The sequence below is a fragment of the Cervus canadensis genome, chromosome 19, assembly GCF_019320065.1.
Source record: "Cervus canadensis isolate Bull #8, Minnesota chromosome 19, ASM1932006v1, whole genome shotgun sequence".
NCBI lineage: Eukaryota > Metazoa > Chordata > Mammalia > Artiodactyla > Cervidae > Cervus > Cervus canadensis.
The window spans coordinates 43857460-43874932 of record NC_057404.1 but is presented as its reverse complement, the minus strand read 5'-3'; positions in this window follow the sequence as shown (position 1 = coordinate 43874932).

Sequence of the window (17473 nt, the reverse complement as noted above, 5' to 3'; positions counted from 1 at the left end):
TATATAATCAGTATGTCAGTTGCTGCCAAAAATATGTTGGGATTTGATTTGGATTACTTTGTAAATGAATCTAGATACTGGGAGAATTACCATTTTAACAGTGTTGGATCTTTCAATCCACGAAATCATATATTCCTCCACTGATTCAGGTCTTTTAAAATTTGTTTCTGCAATGTTATGTGGTTTTCAATAAACATATATGCAAGCACCTATTTTTATTACATTTACCCCTTAAAATGTCATTGTTTTTGGTACTATTGTAATGGAAATATTTTATAATTTATTTTCCATCTATTTGTTGTCAGTATATAGAAATGCAGTTGATTTTTGCATGTTAGCTCAGATTTGGGGACCTTACTAAAGTCACTCATTACCAAGTAATTTTTTTATATTCTTTAAGATTTTGTATATATATGGTCAGTTTGCTTGTAAATAGGGTTTTTATTTCTCTCTTTGCAATCTCTGTGGGTTTTCTTTCTTTTCTTGCTTTGTGCACTGACTAGCATCTCCAGTAAATATTGAAAAGGAGTAGAGAGAGTGGGGATGCTCTTGTCATGTTCTTGATCTTCAAGAGAAAGTGTTGAATCTTCATAGATGCCCTTTATCAGGTTGAGAAAGTCTTCTTGGCTCAGTGAGATCACTGTGCTTTGCTTGGGGTCCTCCTATCAGTACCAGAAAGTAGAATGTCTTTAGGCAAAAAGCCAGTGTTATATAGCCCTCATCTCATTTGTTTCTCATCTATATCAGAGATAGTAGTTCTATGCTTCCTGTTATCCCAAGCCTGAAAACACTTTTCCTTCTATTTTTTTCCACTTTTCTAGTTATTAATATTTGTTGTGGCCTGGTAAATCTGGTCCAGGTTACTATGTTATGGCCCTACATTCAGGGGAGATAAACATCTGTATGCTAACATTCTCTATTTAAATCAACAAAATTAAAAATAGCTCTGTATATTCAAAATATTTATGACTTTTATCATACACTTCAATTAATTTTTTATTTTTAAATTGTTTCTTGAAGTATAGTTGATTTACAAAATGTTAGTTTTGAGTGTACAACTTAGTGAGTCAATAGTTCTAAAGGTTATATGCATTTAAAGATATAAAATAATGGCTATATTTCCCTGTGCTGTATAGTATATCCTTGGTGCTTATTTGTTTTATACATGCAAGCATACATGCTAAGTCACTTCAGTCATGTCCGACTCTTTGTGACCCATGGACTGTAGTCCGCCAGGTTCCTCGGTCCACGGGATTCTCTGGGCAAGAATACTGGAGTGGTTAGCCACTTCCTTCTTCAATTTTATACATAGTAGTTTGTATCCCTTAGTACCCTACTCCTCTCTTGCCCTTCCCCTTTCCTGTCTCCCCACTGGTATCCACTAGTTTGTTTTCCAAACATGTGAGTATGTTTCTATTTTGTTGTATACATTCATTTGTTTTATATTTTAGATTCCAAGTATAAGTGATAGCATACAGTGTTTATCTTTCTCTGACTTATTTTACTAAGTATTGATATAATACTCTCTAGACCCATTCATGTTGTTGTAGATGGCCGAATTTCATTCTTTTTAATGGCTGAGTAATAGCCCATTACTCAGCACATCTTCTTTATCCTTTTATCTGTTGATGGATACTTGGGTTGTTTCCATAACATAGCTATGTAAATTATGCTGCTATGAACATTGAGAGTGCATGTATCTTTTTGAATTCATGTCTTTAATTTTTTTTAGATATATACCCAGGAGTGAAATTGTTGGATTGTATGGTAGTTCTGTTTTTAGTTTTTCAAGGAACCTCTCTACTGTTTCCCATATACCACTTTGCATTCCCACCAATAGTATGCAAGTGTTCCCTTTTCTGCATATCTTCATCAACATTTGTTATGTGTAGACTTTTTGCTGATAGCCATTCTGATGGGTGTGAAGTGATATTTCATTGTGGCTTTGATTTGCATTTCTCTAATAGTTAGCAATGTTGAGCATCTTTTCATGTTCCTGCACTTCCAGTAATTTTTAACTTTAGAATATCTATTATAAAGTGAAGGCTTTTGAATAACTCAATCTCTTTGGTTAAACATAGTGATAAACAGAATAATCCTGCAATGCACAAAACAACCCCTTTACAAACACAAAGAATTAAATTCCAGGACATTCTGGGTTATTCTACTAATGAAATGAATAGGCTTCAGTGACCCTGGAGAAAGTCCTCAGAAAGTGAAGCCAAGAGAAGAGCCCTGAGATAGAAAACTGTTTTATTTTAGGAAAGTGTCCCATACTGCTTGCAAACTCAATGGCTCTTCCACAATACTTTTCTCTAAAGCCTGACTTTCATGCAGCTTGGGATTGTGTCTTCTTCTTGTCTGGATTCTAACAGTTCCAAGCACAATGATTTTTCACATTGTAGTCCCCAGTACTATTGACTGAATGGAATTGCAAATTTTTGCAATGCATAGAAAAAACATATTTACAAGAAAACAAATTTTAAATGAAGTACATAATCAAATCTGAAATATTTTTTCCCTTTTGGTAATGTAGGTCATGAAAATTAATTAACATTTTAGTCAGTCATCCACCAAACATTTATTGGGCACTTTCTATAGGGCAATAAATATTTGTCCACTATGACAGATACACTAGTTGCCTCAAAGTATCTATTCTCCCTTCCTTTTCAGTAATAGAATCCTGTAATTTTTGCTTGGTACATTGTTGTTTAGCTAAAAGTCTACATTTCAATCTCCTTTGCATCCAGGTATGGTCATTTGACTTAGTTCTGGCCAATAAAATCTCAGTAGAGATTTTTGTGGAAATTCTAGGGATTCTTGAAAGAGCAAACATGTATTGTTCCTTTTATTTCCATTCTTCCTGAGTCTTTGATGCAGAAGCTCTCCTAGCAATTTTGGGCATTGAGACAAGGCCCATATCTTAGGGATGGCAGAGCCATGCTCAAGAAAGAGCCTAATGACCTCAGAGAATCACTAAACTATTAGTGTGAATTGCCTGACTCTAGACTGCATTAATTGAGAGAAGTAAAATTCAGTTTTGTTTAAGCCATTGTTATTTGAGTTTTTCTATTATATGCATGCAAATTAAATTACAATTAACACAATTTGAAAGAAATATTTGAATATTGCACCTTGGCTAATCTTTTATCAGACTGTTAACCTGCTTTTTCACTATGATAGTACTGCATAACATACAGTCCTCCACTTCTCAGGGGCTTAAAATAACAAAGACAGTTCTTGCTTATGAATCTGCATGTTGGCGTCTGGCTTCCCAGGTGGCGCAGTGGTAAAGAATCTGCTTACCAATGGGAGAAATGCAGGTTCAATCCCTGTGCTGGGAAGGTCCCATGGAATAGGAAATGGCAACCCACTCCAGTAGTCTTGCCTAGAAAATTCCATGGATAGAGGAGCCTGGTGGGCTACAGTCCTTGGGGGTTAAAAGAGTTGGACATGACTGAGAAGACACACACTCACACTCTCTCGCTGGCTGCTATTCATCTGATCTTAGACAGGATGATGCTTTTGGCTGGGTTTGATTGGACTCTGCACTCCATCTGTGCTCCACATGTTGTCATCATCTGGGTTCAGCAGCTGCCTATCAATTTCTAATGATGAAATGCTAAGAGTGCAAGAAGACAAACCAAATTAGACAAACATATTTAAAGTTTAAGCTAATACTAATATTTTATTGGTAAGTCACACGGCCAAGGTCAGCATCAGTGAGGTGGAAAAAATATACTCTCACCCACTCTATTGTGAGGCGTTACAATGACACCTGATAATGTTATGTGAATGAATAATTTTCTAAGGAGAGAGTAAAGAATCTTTGTGGAGAACTTGGAAAAGTTATAGAGATTTTGGAAAGGTTACTTTCACCTCTCTGTGTCTTACTTTTTTCACTTGTGAAGCCAAAGTATCAGGTTAGATGACTTATACTCTTGAGTTTTTAAACTTCTGTGACTGTAACTCTAGATCATCTTATTTCCTTCCTGGTTCTCAGGAGACAGGGACATTCCAAAGCGTGAAGCTAAAGAAGATTTTTAAAATATAATTTTATTTATTATTTTTGGCTGTGCTGGGTCTTCCTCGCAGCGCAAGCTTTCTTTAGTTGCGGAAAGCAGAGGCTATTCTGTGGTTGATGTGTGTGGGCTTCTCGTGGTGGCTTCTCTTTTTGCGGCGCACAGGCTCTGGGATGCACAAGCTTCAGTAGTTGTGGTGCGGGCTCAGTAGCTGCATTTTGCAGGCTCTAGAGCAGAGGGTCAATAGTTGTGGCATACTGGTTTAGTTGCTCTGTGGTATGTGGGATCTTCCTGAATCAGGGATTGAACCCGTTGTCTCCTGCAATGGCAGGCAGATTATTTACCCCTGAGCCACCAGGGAAGCCCTAAAAATTTGTATGTATTGATTAGGCTTAAGGAACTTTAAATAAAGAAGGGTAAAGCAGATGTCAGTGGGTATATTAGGGATTTTCCTCTATGAAATATCTTGATCTCTTCATCTCATCCTACCCTTAAAATAATAAAGGACACAGTCCATATAAATGTTCAGATTCAGAAGGTAAAGTTGTGTTACCAGAAGGTCATTAACATCACATATCTTGATGACCATATCTGTCCTGAGGCTATGGATATGCTAAAAATCATCTATATTGGAACAGAGAATGAAAATACATGGGGAGGAGGTATTATAACCTTTCTATATCCTCTTTTTGGCTCAGTGCCCAATACAGAAGACTCTTTTCCTTTTTTAAACGACTGCAAAGAGTACTTAGTTCAATTAAATCATGACAATAAGCTCTGAAGAATTGATGATGTTATCTGAGCACAAATTAGCCACAAAGTCATTCCCCAATGATTATAAATATTTTTCTATAATATGTAGTGTTCGACTTTAACAAGAAGTCTTAACACAAAGGCCACACGCACTTAGTCAGTGGACAACCCAAAATTTTAAGCAAACTTTATACGGTGTGCTTGGTTGGGGAAAGGGCCTATAGCTTTCACCAGATTCTGAAATGGGTCTGTGACTCAAGAAAATGAATCCTATTGAGAGGGTAACAGGCAGGAAGGCCAGGGGTCTTCAAATGGAGGAAACAGGCTGCAAGTGTCAGAGATATTTTCAGTTCAGTTCAGTTGAGTCACTCAGTCATGTCTGACTCTCTGCGACCCCATGGACTGCAGCATGCCAGGCCTCCCTGTCCATTGCCAGCTCCTGGACCTTACTCAAACTCATGTCCATTGAGTCAGTGATGACATCCAGCCATCTCATCCTCTGTCTTCCCCTTCTCGTCCTGCCTTCAATCTTCCCCAGCAACAGGGGAAGATTTTAGAGTCAGTTCTTCACATCAGGTGGCCAAAGTATTGGAGTTTCAGCTACAACGTCAGTCCTTCCGATGAGTATTCAGGACTGATTTCCTTTAGGGTGGACTGGTTGGATCTCCTTGCAGTCTCCTTGCAGTCTCAAGAGTCTTCTCCATTCAAAAGCAGCAATTCTTCAGTGCTCAGCTTTCTTTATAGTCTGACTCTCACATCCATACATGACTACTGGAAAAACCATAACCTTGACTAGATGGACCTTTATTGCAAAGTAATGTCTCTGCTTTTTAATATTATGTCTAGGTTGGTCATAACTTTTCTTCCAAGAAGTAAGTGTCTTTTAATTTCATGGCTGCAGTCACCATCTGCAGTGATTTTGGAGCTCCCCAAAAATAATGTCTGTCACTGTTTCCACTGTTTCCCCATCTATTTGCCATGAAGTGATGGGACCAGATGCCGGAATCTTAGTTTTCTCAGTGTTTTAAGCCAACTCTTTCACTCTCCTCTTTCACTTTCATCAAGAGGCTCTTTAGTTCTTCGCTTTCTGCCAGACATTTTTTATCTCTCCCTTCAGTGGCAGGAGGAAACAAACTACAAGTGTCAGATTTTTTTTTTTTTTTCTTCTCCATACAAAATTAAAAGGAGGTTTTTCTATGGAAATGTTTTTCTTAAGCTATGTTAATGAAACTATTTATTTGCTTTGGAATTTGCCCTTCTTCAAAATGGCTCCACCTAAGACTAACTTGTTTTCTTTTCTCAAACCTTGGGCTGATAATAGCTCAACAAAGCAGTGTTCATATCAATTCTTTCATGGATGGGGGATGACACACCTCATGCCATCCTATCTCAAAAATGAATGTTGTGGGAGAGGGGCCTGGTGAGACTCCGTCAGCCTTGTGGTGTCTCTCTTATCTGATTGACAGCTTTCTAACAGACATAAAACTGCTCGCTAAAGACTAGCAGGGGGACACTCTCCATCCCTCCTCTGGTGTCTATGTCAGAAGCTTTCTCTGTCCTTTTTATACTTTAATAAAACTCTGCTGCCTTGGGCCCGCCGGTGTAATAAACTGCACTCCACTATCAAAAAAAATAAAAAATAAAACTCTGCTCTACAAAAGCTCTTGAGGGATCAAGCCTGGTCCCTGGTCCCGAAATTAAATCTTCTTTGGAGATCACGAATCCGACACCGTTCACTGTAAGCTATTACTATTGACTCTAAAACAAGCCATAGACACCCCTGCTTTCTCTCCTTTGGGCTTCTTTCGACATTAAGAACCATATATGGTTTTAAAACATTAAATTCATTCATTGTTTTTTTTTTTCTTTTAAAGTCTACCATGTGTCAGACACTGTTTGAAGCACCAAGAATCTGGTGCCTAGATGTCTCCTCTGGGGATAGTAAGCCCTACAACAAAGCAGTTGATTTTCAGTAATGTGGGGAGATGCTGAAAGATGCATATTAGGTTCCTGATCACACATCAACAGAAAGGAGAAAAGATCATTATAAATGTGCAACAAATTGAGAGACTCCTGCAGGGAAATATAAAACAAGGCTTTATGGAACATAGCTTGAAAAATCAGTCTCCTTTGGAGCAATGTTATTAATCACTCATGAATTATGGCTACTTACTCAGCTCTAAGTAGCCAGAATGAAGAGACCTAATGTTAATAAATATTGGTAGCTTCCTCTCCCTGCCTCCAGAATTTTCCTGATTAGTGGAAATCAATAAGGGAGATAACAACCCCATCTTTCGGAATGAAAAAAAAAAAAGTTATTGGAAGGCACCAACCAGTTCCTATTTGGGGAACTAAATCTGATACAGATGTAATTCTCTATCTTTCTGTACCTCCTTCATCCTCCACCCCTTTCTACAAAATAAGTCAAATGCCCTACAAGCAGAGTTGCAGAGACTGAGGACAAATAATTTCCTTTATCCTTGGTCAATGGGTTCCTCAGACAGGCTTGGGGCTCTGGAAAGAGAATATAAACATTTATTTTCTTCCCAAGGCACTCCTGGCTGAGAAAGAAAAATTACACAATTGCTTAGATCTTTGAGGAGAAAAATGCTTATCTATCAGTTTTGTTTTTGGTGATGATTGGTGTCTTAGTCTGTTTGGGCTGTGTAGCAAAATACCACAGCCTGGGGGGCTGATAAACAACAGACATTTGTCTCTTGCAGTTCTGGAGGTGGGGAAGTCCAAGATCAAGGCACAGCAAGTGAGGGTCCTCTTCCTGGTTCAGAGCCAGCGCCTTCTCACTGTGTCTTCACATGGTGGGAAGGGACAGGGAGCTCTCCAGAGTCGTTTTATTAGGGCATTCATCCCATTCATGAGGGCTTCACACTCATGACCTAATCACCTCCCAAAGGCCCCACTTCCTAATATCATCATATCAGGCATTAGGTTTTCAACATCTGAATTTAGGGGAGACAAAAATTTGGACCACAGTGAACATAAGCTTTTGGAAGACCACATATCATCTTGAGAACTCTTTCAAAAAATTAAAGTCCTGAAACAACAAAGTGGTGAACGGGTTGAAATGAAGAGTGATTTCAGCACTATCAGGGGAGAAGCAACTCAGAAGGCAAATCATTTCCCGTTTCTGAGATAAGGAGCTGATTAGAGACAAGGGGCCTTAGGATTTATGTTAGATTAGACAGTGTGGGTGGTTAGATATGTGGGCATGATTCCCGATTTCACTGAGGCTAATAGAAGGGTGACGGGACAAAGTCTGGGCATGTGAACACTTTGATCCCTCACACTGCTTGTCTGAATCAATGACAGCTACTTATTGCAAGTGACAGAAATGTAACTAAAACTAGAGTAATAAAGAGGATGTAATGGCAAGGTACCAGTGAAACTCCCAGAGCCAATACAAGATTGAACCTTTTAAAAAGGCAGGGATTAGACCAGCTCTGGGAATTTCAATAACTAGAATGAAGGACTCAAATGCCATAAAGACTGATTCTCTGCCTCTTGCTGTTTATGCTATTCACTGTTGCAGACATGTTTCTTCATATTGTGCCGTATGAAGGGATATGGCTGTGTACTCATATAATTATTACTTACTGCTCCCATTTTAGCAATCTCAGGGAAGGACTCCGATTGGCCTGCTTAAGTCATGAGCCCATGTTTATCTTCTCCTAAAACACAGGACTGTTTTAGAAGTGGGTAAAAGAAGGTTGGTTTTTTCCAAAGAACAAATTAGAATAGGCACATATTAATATGTATCTTTCTTTTTTGCTTGTCTTAAAAGGATATACCTTCTTCTTTCCAAAGAAGGTTGGTGTATCAGTTAACCATCACTGCAAAACAAATCACCCCAAAACTCCATGACTTAAAACAACAGTACCTTATTTTTCATGCATCTGCAGGTAGGTGGAGGGCCAGCTCATCTAGGCTCAGCTCAGTTGGGTTAGCTTTAGTCCACATTCACTCATTTTCCCTGGACCAGTGGACTGGTTGTAACCAAGGGATAGTCTTCTCATGGACATGAAAGAGACACAGTAAGCAAACCGAGACACATAATCTCATTGTATGCCTCTATTTGTGTTACATCTGTTAATATCCTTTCAACCAAAAGAAGTCATGTAACTCAGGGATTTCTGACCTTTGAGATCTAATGCCTGATGATCTGGGATGGAACCTAAGTAATAAAAATAGAAATAAAATGCACAATAAATGTGATGCACTTCCATAATCCTGAAACCACCCCCTCCCCAACCAGTTCATGGAAAATTGTCTTCCATGAAACTGGTCCCTGGTGCCAAAAAAGTAGGAGATGCTGATGTAACTGAACCCACCATCAAGGAGTGGTCAGATATAGTCTGCCTGGAGAAACTGCAAAGACACATGGGAGAAGGCATGGACACAGAGTAGGGTAAAGAATTTGGAAGATTTCATGCAATCTACCATGCAGACAGTTAACACAACTATTTTGGATTTTCAAGTGATAGTATTCTGGTTAACTATTACTCTGGGTCAGGAACTCAGAAAAGGCTCACGTGAATGATTCTGGCTTAAGGTGACCTGTGCAGTTGCAGTCATATGATGACTAGGGTTGGACAGAGAGAGTGATGAAGCTGATGGCAGCTAGTTGGATATCTTGCCCTCATGGCCTGACCATGGAGTCTTTCTACAAGAGTTAGTTTGGGTTCCTTATAGCATAGTCTCAGGCCTGCTTACTTTAAAAAAGAGCCTTGAAGAACAAATATTCTAGCTCATGAAGTTATCATTGAAAGGCAAAGTAACTTCACTTTTGCCACTGTATTCTGTTAGTTACAAGTACATCACAGCTGGTCCATATTCAGAGGAAGGATAATCCTCTATTTCAACTTCACTTCTTGACAAGGGGGTAGCAAGCTATGATACACATTCATAGTAAGTGCCAAACCAGAACTACAACAGAAGTCCAATTTTCTGCTTTATCATAATGCCTGTGGCAGATGACACATTCCAAAATATAAAAATCACCAATATCTCTTACCCCACATGCTCTAGAAGCTTCCTACTTCCCTGTCAAGAAGTGAAGTTGAAATAGAGAATTATCTTTCTTTTGAATATGGACCAGCTGTGATGTAATTGTAACTAATAGAATACAATGGCAAAAATGAAGTTACACTGCCTTCCAAGTCTCACTTCATCAGCTAGAATATTTGCTCTTAACAAACATCAAAGGGGCATTCCACCCAAAGATGGGCACAATAGAGGATAAAAATGGTAGTGACCTAGAAGACGCTGAAGGGACCAAGATGAGATGGAAAGAACACATGGAAGAACTGTATAAAAAATGATCTTAATGAACTGGATTACTACAGTGGTGTGGTTAATCACCTAGAGCCAGACATTCTGGAGTATGAAGTCAAGTGGACTTTAAGAAGCATTGTTGTTAATAAAGTTAGTGAATGCAATGAAATTCCAGCAGGACTATTCAAATCCCTAAAAGATCATGCCATCAAGGTTTTGCATTCATTACGTCAGCAAATCTGGAAGACCCAGCAGTGGCCACAAAACTGGAAAAGGTCAATCCTCATCCCAATTCCCAAGAAAGGTAGTACTAAAGAATGTGCTAACCATTGGACAACTGCACTCATCTCCCATGCTAGTAAGGTCATGCTTAAAATCTTGCATGCTAGGCTTTAGCATTATGGGAACTAAGAATTTCCAGATGTCCAAGCTGAGTTTAGAAACGGAAGAGGAAGTGAAGTGAGGTGAAAGTCACTCAATCGTGTCCAACTCTTTGCAACCCCAAGGACTATACAGTCCATGGAATTCTCTAGGCCAGAATACTGGAGTGGGTAGCCTTTCTCTTCTCCAGGGGATCTTCCCAACCCAGGGATCGAACCCAGGTCTCCTGCATTGCAGGCGGATTCTTTACCAGCGAAGCCACAAGGGAAGCCCAAATGAAGAGGAACTAGAGATCAAATTGCCAACATTTGCTGGATTATAGAGGAAGCAAGGGAATTTCAGAAAAGCATCTATCTCTATTTCATTGACTACGCTAAAGCCTTTGACTGTTTGGATCATGACAAACTGTGGAAAGCTCTTAGAGAGATGGGACTACCTGACCATCTTACCTGTCTCCTGAGAAACCTGTATATGGGTCAAGAAACAGCAGTTAGAACCCTGTATGGAACAACTGATTGGTTGAAGATCGAGAAAGGAGTACAACAGGGCTGTCTGTTGTCACCATGTTTGTTTAACCTATAGGCTGAGCACATCATGAGAAAGGCTGGGCTGGATGAGTTACAAGCTGGAATCAAGAGAGGTGGGAGAAACAACAACCTCAGATATGCGGATACCACCACTCTAATGGCAGAAAGCGAAGAGGAACTAAAGAGCCTCTTGAAGGGGGTGAAGGGGGAGCGTGAAAGAGCCACCTGAAGGCTAACTTAAAAAAACTAAGATCATGGCATCTGGCCCCATTACTGCACAGCAAATAGAAGGGGAAAAGGTGGAAGTAGAAACAGATTTCCTCTTCCTGGGCTCCAAAATCACTGTGAATGGTGACTGCAGCCATGAAGTCAGAAGATGATTGCTTCTTGACAGGAAAGCAATGATAAACCTAGACAGAGTGTTGAAAAGCAGAGACATTACTCTGCTGACAAAGGTCTGTGTAGTCAAGGCTATGGTCTTCCCAGCGGTCACGTATGGTTGTGAAAGCTGCACCACAAAGAAAGCTGAGCGCCAAAGAATTGATGCCTTCAAACTGTGGTGTTGGAGAAGACTCTTGAAAGTCCCTTGGACTGCAAGGAGATCAAACCAGTCAATCTTGAGGGAGATCAACCCTGAATATTCATTGGAAGGACTGAAGCCGAAGCTCCAGTATTTTGGTCATCAGATGCAAACAGCTGACTTTTTGGAAAAGTCCCTGATGCTGGGAAAGATTGAGGGCAGATGGAGAAGAGGGCGTCACAGGAGATGGCTGGAGGGCATCACTGACACAATGGACATGAACTTGGGAAAACTCTGGGTGATGATGAGGGGCAGGGAGGCCTGGCCTGCTGCAGTCCATGGGGTCACAAAGAGTTGGACACGACTGGGCAACTAAACAACAGCAACAATAATGAATGTGTAACTTTAGACATAGTCTCTCATCTACCAGTGTTGGTCAGTAATAGACATCACGTAATATTTATCAAATGAGTGACCGAATGACTTCTTCAGAATTCAGTTTCTTCCCCTACATGGGATTAACAATACGTAAAGAAAGTCATAAAGAATAAATGAGAAGAAAGACTTGAAGATGTTTTGAAAATTTGAAAGGACAATTATCTATGAGTATTCCTGTCCTTTATCTTCAGTGCCTGAAACATTCTCTTTGGAATAGTCTCAATAAAGACAATTATTTTGTCCTAAATAATTTGACTTTTGTAAGAGCTGAGAGTTATTTGAATCAGGGAAAGGACTTATGATTTCACTGAGTAATAACATTTTGGGGTCTAAAATGAGATATCATTATGATATGATGAGACTAATATTTTTAAATTGTCTGGTAACCTGTTCTGAATTATATTTCTAAGAAAAAATTGCAGAGAATATTTCAAGCAAAGGCAGGGAAATTGAAATAACTGTATGATGGCTGCAAATAAGGGAAAATGTTCATTTGAATATTTGCTTAAAAATAGGATTAAATGCTTCCTCATCATCTCTCTTGTCTAGTATCCGGAGAAAGACTCAAGCATCATTTTTAAGATGGAGAAATTTGTCTTTTATTGATGATGAGTTGAAAATGAAAGCCAATAGGAATTAAGTAAAATAACTGAATTTACAGGTAAGAACCAACTGTAGATTTCCAAAAGTTATTCAAAAGGCATCTTAGTTTAGTCACCTCCATATTCATCATTTTAAGGTTAAATTACCGTGTCACTTTTTATTTATATGTGTTCTTTCCTTTTTGTAGTCTTAAAGATGGTGAATGGGAATTTAATTTTAAGTACTACTTATGTGGGTTTTTCTTTTTTACTTACAAAAAATAAATTATTTCTTAGTCACTGAAGTAAAAATGAATAAAAAGGAAAATGATTTCAGCAAATGGGGCTAATCAGTTACTGGCATTTTCTTTCTTAAAGACATATGGTAATAGTTTTCTCTAGGGAAACCTCATGTATCTGTGATAAAGTGGACGGCACTGTGATACCAAATTCAGCCAAGAAGAGTCTTATGAGACTACATAGGTAATTTTGATATTATTTTCACATATAAAGTTTTTTTAAGAAAAAGATTTTGAAATAAAATTTTGTATAATTAAGTTTTATTCCACATAATTTATATATATGTTATAATAGGATGGATATATTTTATAAGTATATACACTAAAATTGGGTGAGAGCTTTTAAAAGGTATATATACTAGAATCATGCACCAGACTAACAGTCTATCTAATAGCATACTTTGCTTAAAAGTTCTCCAAAGACCACTGCATACTCATTTCTTCTCAAACATGGAAGTAGTGAGCAGTTGTCAGAGATTTTTTTGGTGGCTTATGGTCTGCTTGACTTTAGGGGAAAGGCCTCCACTTAATTTCACTTCCCCACTTCCCTTTGCCCTCCTTCAGATAAGATCAAACTCAGTCCTAGACAGTTCAGACAGCCCACGGGCTATTGCTGATTGAGCCACTGGCTGGTCCAGCCAAGGAGGATATTTTTGACATTAGCCTGACAGGAAGTTATGAGCCCTGATTGGTCTTATATGAAAAGGCCTGGGGACTGTAGAATTCATGAATGGCTCTGATAAATGATGCAGGTTTCCATGGCATGAATAGCATGTCTAATTGCTACTGCCTTGCTCCAGGTCCTTAGAGAGTTCAGATCCTAAACTCAAGGACCATCTCTCCTTGAGGGGCTTCTAACCTGAGACCCAGATGGGGCTGAGAGTAACTTATTCCACTAAATTTATAACTCCTATTGATTAAAATTGTGCTAATTAAGTAATTCTACTTTGTGTTAGAGGACTATTTATTTTGATTGCAGTGGAAAAGTTCTTTATCTCAAAGAATACAATATTAAGTGTCTTTATGAGAAGAAAATATATTCTAGAATTTAGCTTAAAAGGAAAGAAATATACAATAAACTAGCTTCAGAAGTATCTTCTGCAACTAAATGTCTGTTCAAATGTGCTGTATGACACCAGGTACTACTGAGCGAATGTTAACATAATTTTTATATTTTGTAAAAGAAGAGATATTTTTCAATAATAGGAAAAAACTGAAACCTGCTTAGACATAATAGCAGATATTGGTTTTCCAAATAAGAAAAATTTAAAGGTATAACATTTAGTTTTTTAAGAAGTGCACAGTCACTTTATCTTTTCTTAACTGACGCTCAAAGATACAAGTCACTACCTGTAGCTCAGTAAAGAATCTGCCTGCAGTGCAGGAGACGTGGGTTAGATTCCTAGGTTGGGAAGATTCCCTGCAGAAGGAAATGGCAACCCACTCCAGTATTCTTGCCTGGAGAGTCCCACAGACAGAGGAGCCTGGCAGGCTACATGGGGTCACAAGAGTCAGACACGACTTAGCGACTAAACCATTACCACTCCTATTTTTTGCCCTCCAAATTATATCTCCACTCACTTTCCTAACTTTTTTTTCCATTTTACCCGTAACTCATTCTTCCTCAGCTCCACAGTTCTTAGTTCCTTTTTTCCCCTCCACGTCCAGTCATCTTTGTCCTTCTTCTTTCTCTCAGACTGTTCTTTCTGTGTGCTGAATTATTTCTTTCTCCTCCACCCTGGAAATTTTTTCCTATATCAGCTTCTCTACCTTCGCTATTAACTCCATGAAAGTAACCACAGGAAAGCCTCGTGTTTCCCACCATTTTTGTTGCCACTCCCACTGTTCTCACTGTATCTTTCTTGGACTCTTCCAGTAGCCTCTTAATCAGACTCCTAGATGCATACTTGCACCTCTCTAATGGACACTCCAACCAAGGTGATACCTACAAAAATTGAATCACAATATCCCCCTGCCTAAAATCCCTCACTGGGTTTCCAAAGTATTTAAGATAAATTTCAAAATTCTTAAAATGACCCATAATTTTCTGCATAATCTATCTACTATTTTCCTCTTTAACCACTGTGATCCAGCCAGTGTGGACTGTTTTTTGTCCTGTCTTCCTCTCTTACTTTCAATCTGCTTAAATTTTTTTTTTTTTTAAATGGAGATGGTCAGAGTAGTGGTGATTCTTCATAAGTGTCTTAGGCTTATAAAAAAGAAAAGAGACTGTCCACATGGGGGTTGAATGAAGCTCTGAAAATGGTTGGCTACTGGAGAACCCAGAAAATACTATAGTGGAAGGCATCACTTTTTCTGTAAGGTCATCTGAAGCTTTTGAAAAATACTAAAATAATACATGCTATTGTAACAACAAGAACAACATAACTACTCAGAAGTAAACTTCAGAGATGTCTTTCCAGATTTTTCTCTGCATTTATTAGTGTATCCATAAACACAGGCAGATGGTGAAGGACAGGGAAGCCTGGTATAGTGCAGTCCATGGGGTCTCAAAGAGTTGGACACAACTGAGTGACTGAACAATGACAAAAAACACAGGTAAGTTCTTTTTTAGACAAACACAAATTAGAACATCTCACCCCAAAATAGCTGAACCTCAGAACAGAAGGCCAGAAATAGAGATGTGTTTATGATGGGCCCCTATAAAATGTTCTGCTTGCTTTTCCTGTGGACGTGCGGACAGTTACATGTGCCAGTCCATTTAACAGTTTAATTTCTACCCACCCCCGAATCCAGTGTGGAAATTCAGCTTGGTCCCTGCAAACTCCGGTATACTATCTAACAGAGTTGCTTGCTCCTTCACGGAGGAAACTGTATCACATTGAGAGAGACCTTTGTTTAGAAATCCCAGGATGAGCAGCAGTGTAACTAACTACACCTTCATCTTGGTTTTATCATCATTAAACTCTTTCCAATGCAATGAACAACAAAACACAAAGGCTTCTTACTCTATTTTGCATTTTTCTTGTTGCTAACAATGGGGTTGAGCTTGTTTTTATACATTTGTTGATAATGTGATTTTTCTTTGAATTGCCTACTTTTGTCTTCTACTCTGTTGGTTATTGGGTTATTTGCCTTGTATTGATTTGTAAAAGCTCGTCATAATATTGAATATTGGGATGGATATGGACATGTGTCGCCCAGACCCCCCTTTCAAGGAGGACCTTGTCGTCTCAGCTGCAGGGAGTACTGTTAGCCGAGAGCCGTCAGCTATCAGGTCCTTCTGGGATGGTGTCAGAAGTGAAAAGCCATGTAGCCCAAAGTCACATCTTCACCACAGTGACTGATAGCCAAAGACTGACATGATGATTGAAAGGTTTAAAGGTCCAGCCATTCTGGCCCAATAGGATACGATCCTGACAGGTCATTTTACCTCTAGAACTCCCTGTGTGGTCAACCAGAGTTGTTCTTTGGGTCTGTGTTGCAGTGAACTTCTCCCTTGGCCAAATCCTAAATCCTTCCCCTGCGTTCACAGGGATTAATCCAAAAATACTTCCTAACAAATATTCTGTCTCAGGTTCTGTTTCCTGGAGAATCTCTCCTGCCAAAAATATATATATTTCAAATGGTGTGGCAAATGTTTTCTCAGAAAATATTTCTCAGGCACATATTGCCTTAGGACCTTTGCACATTCTCTTCCTATATCACTTTACCTGTACTATCTCCTACCTCGCCTTTGGTATCAACTAAAATGTCATATCCTTACTGAGGTCTTTCCTGTTCTTCAACCTAGATCAAGTTTCACTATTATTTTCTGTCATAGCTTCCTATGTTTTCCTTCATAGCACTTATCTCAGCTTTTAATCCTATCAATAAATTTATGTGATTATTGTTTGTGCCCAAATTCTTCATCAAATTCTAAACACCATATGGATAATAATGTTCCTATTTTTCATCATTCTATATCCAGTTACTACCTTAGTTCCTGACACATGAAACATCTTTAATAAATATTAGTTAAATGAAAGAAGGGATGAAAAAAGGAGGGAGGGAAAGAATGAGTTCCCTTTCTAAAAAACTTTCTCAAGTATGGAAAACTGTCCAGGTACTGAGTTTCTAATATAAGCTTCACCAGCTGAAATTGTGAAACCATTCCGCATTCTTTTATTGGACCCTGAGATTCTTTTGTGATATGAGCACTAGGTTTGATATAAGCTAATCCTATTCATTTCTCCTGGCCTCAGATATGCAGATGACACCACCCTTATGGCAGAAAGTGAAGAGGAACTAAAAAGCCTCTTGACGAAAGTGAAAGAGGAGAGTGAAAAAGTTGGCTTAAAGCTCAACATTCAGAAAACTAAGATCATGGCATCTGGTCCCATCACTTCATGGGAAATAGATGGGGAAACAGTGGAAACAGTGTCAGACTTTCTTTTTTTGGGCTCCAAAATCCCTGCAGATGGTGACTGCAGCCATGAAATTAAAAGATGCTTACTCCTTGGAAGGAAAATTATGACCAACCTAGATAGCATATTAAAAAACAGAGACATTAATTTGCCAACAAAGGTCCATCTAGTCAAGGCTATGGTTTTTCCAGGGGTCATGTATGGATGTGAGAGTTGGACTGTGAAGAAAGCTGAGCGCTGAAGAATTGATGCTTTTGAACTGTGGTATTGGAGAAGACTCTTGAGAGTCCCTTGGA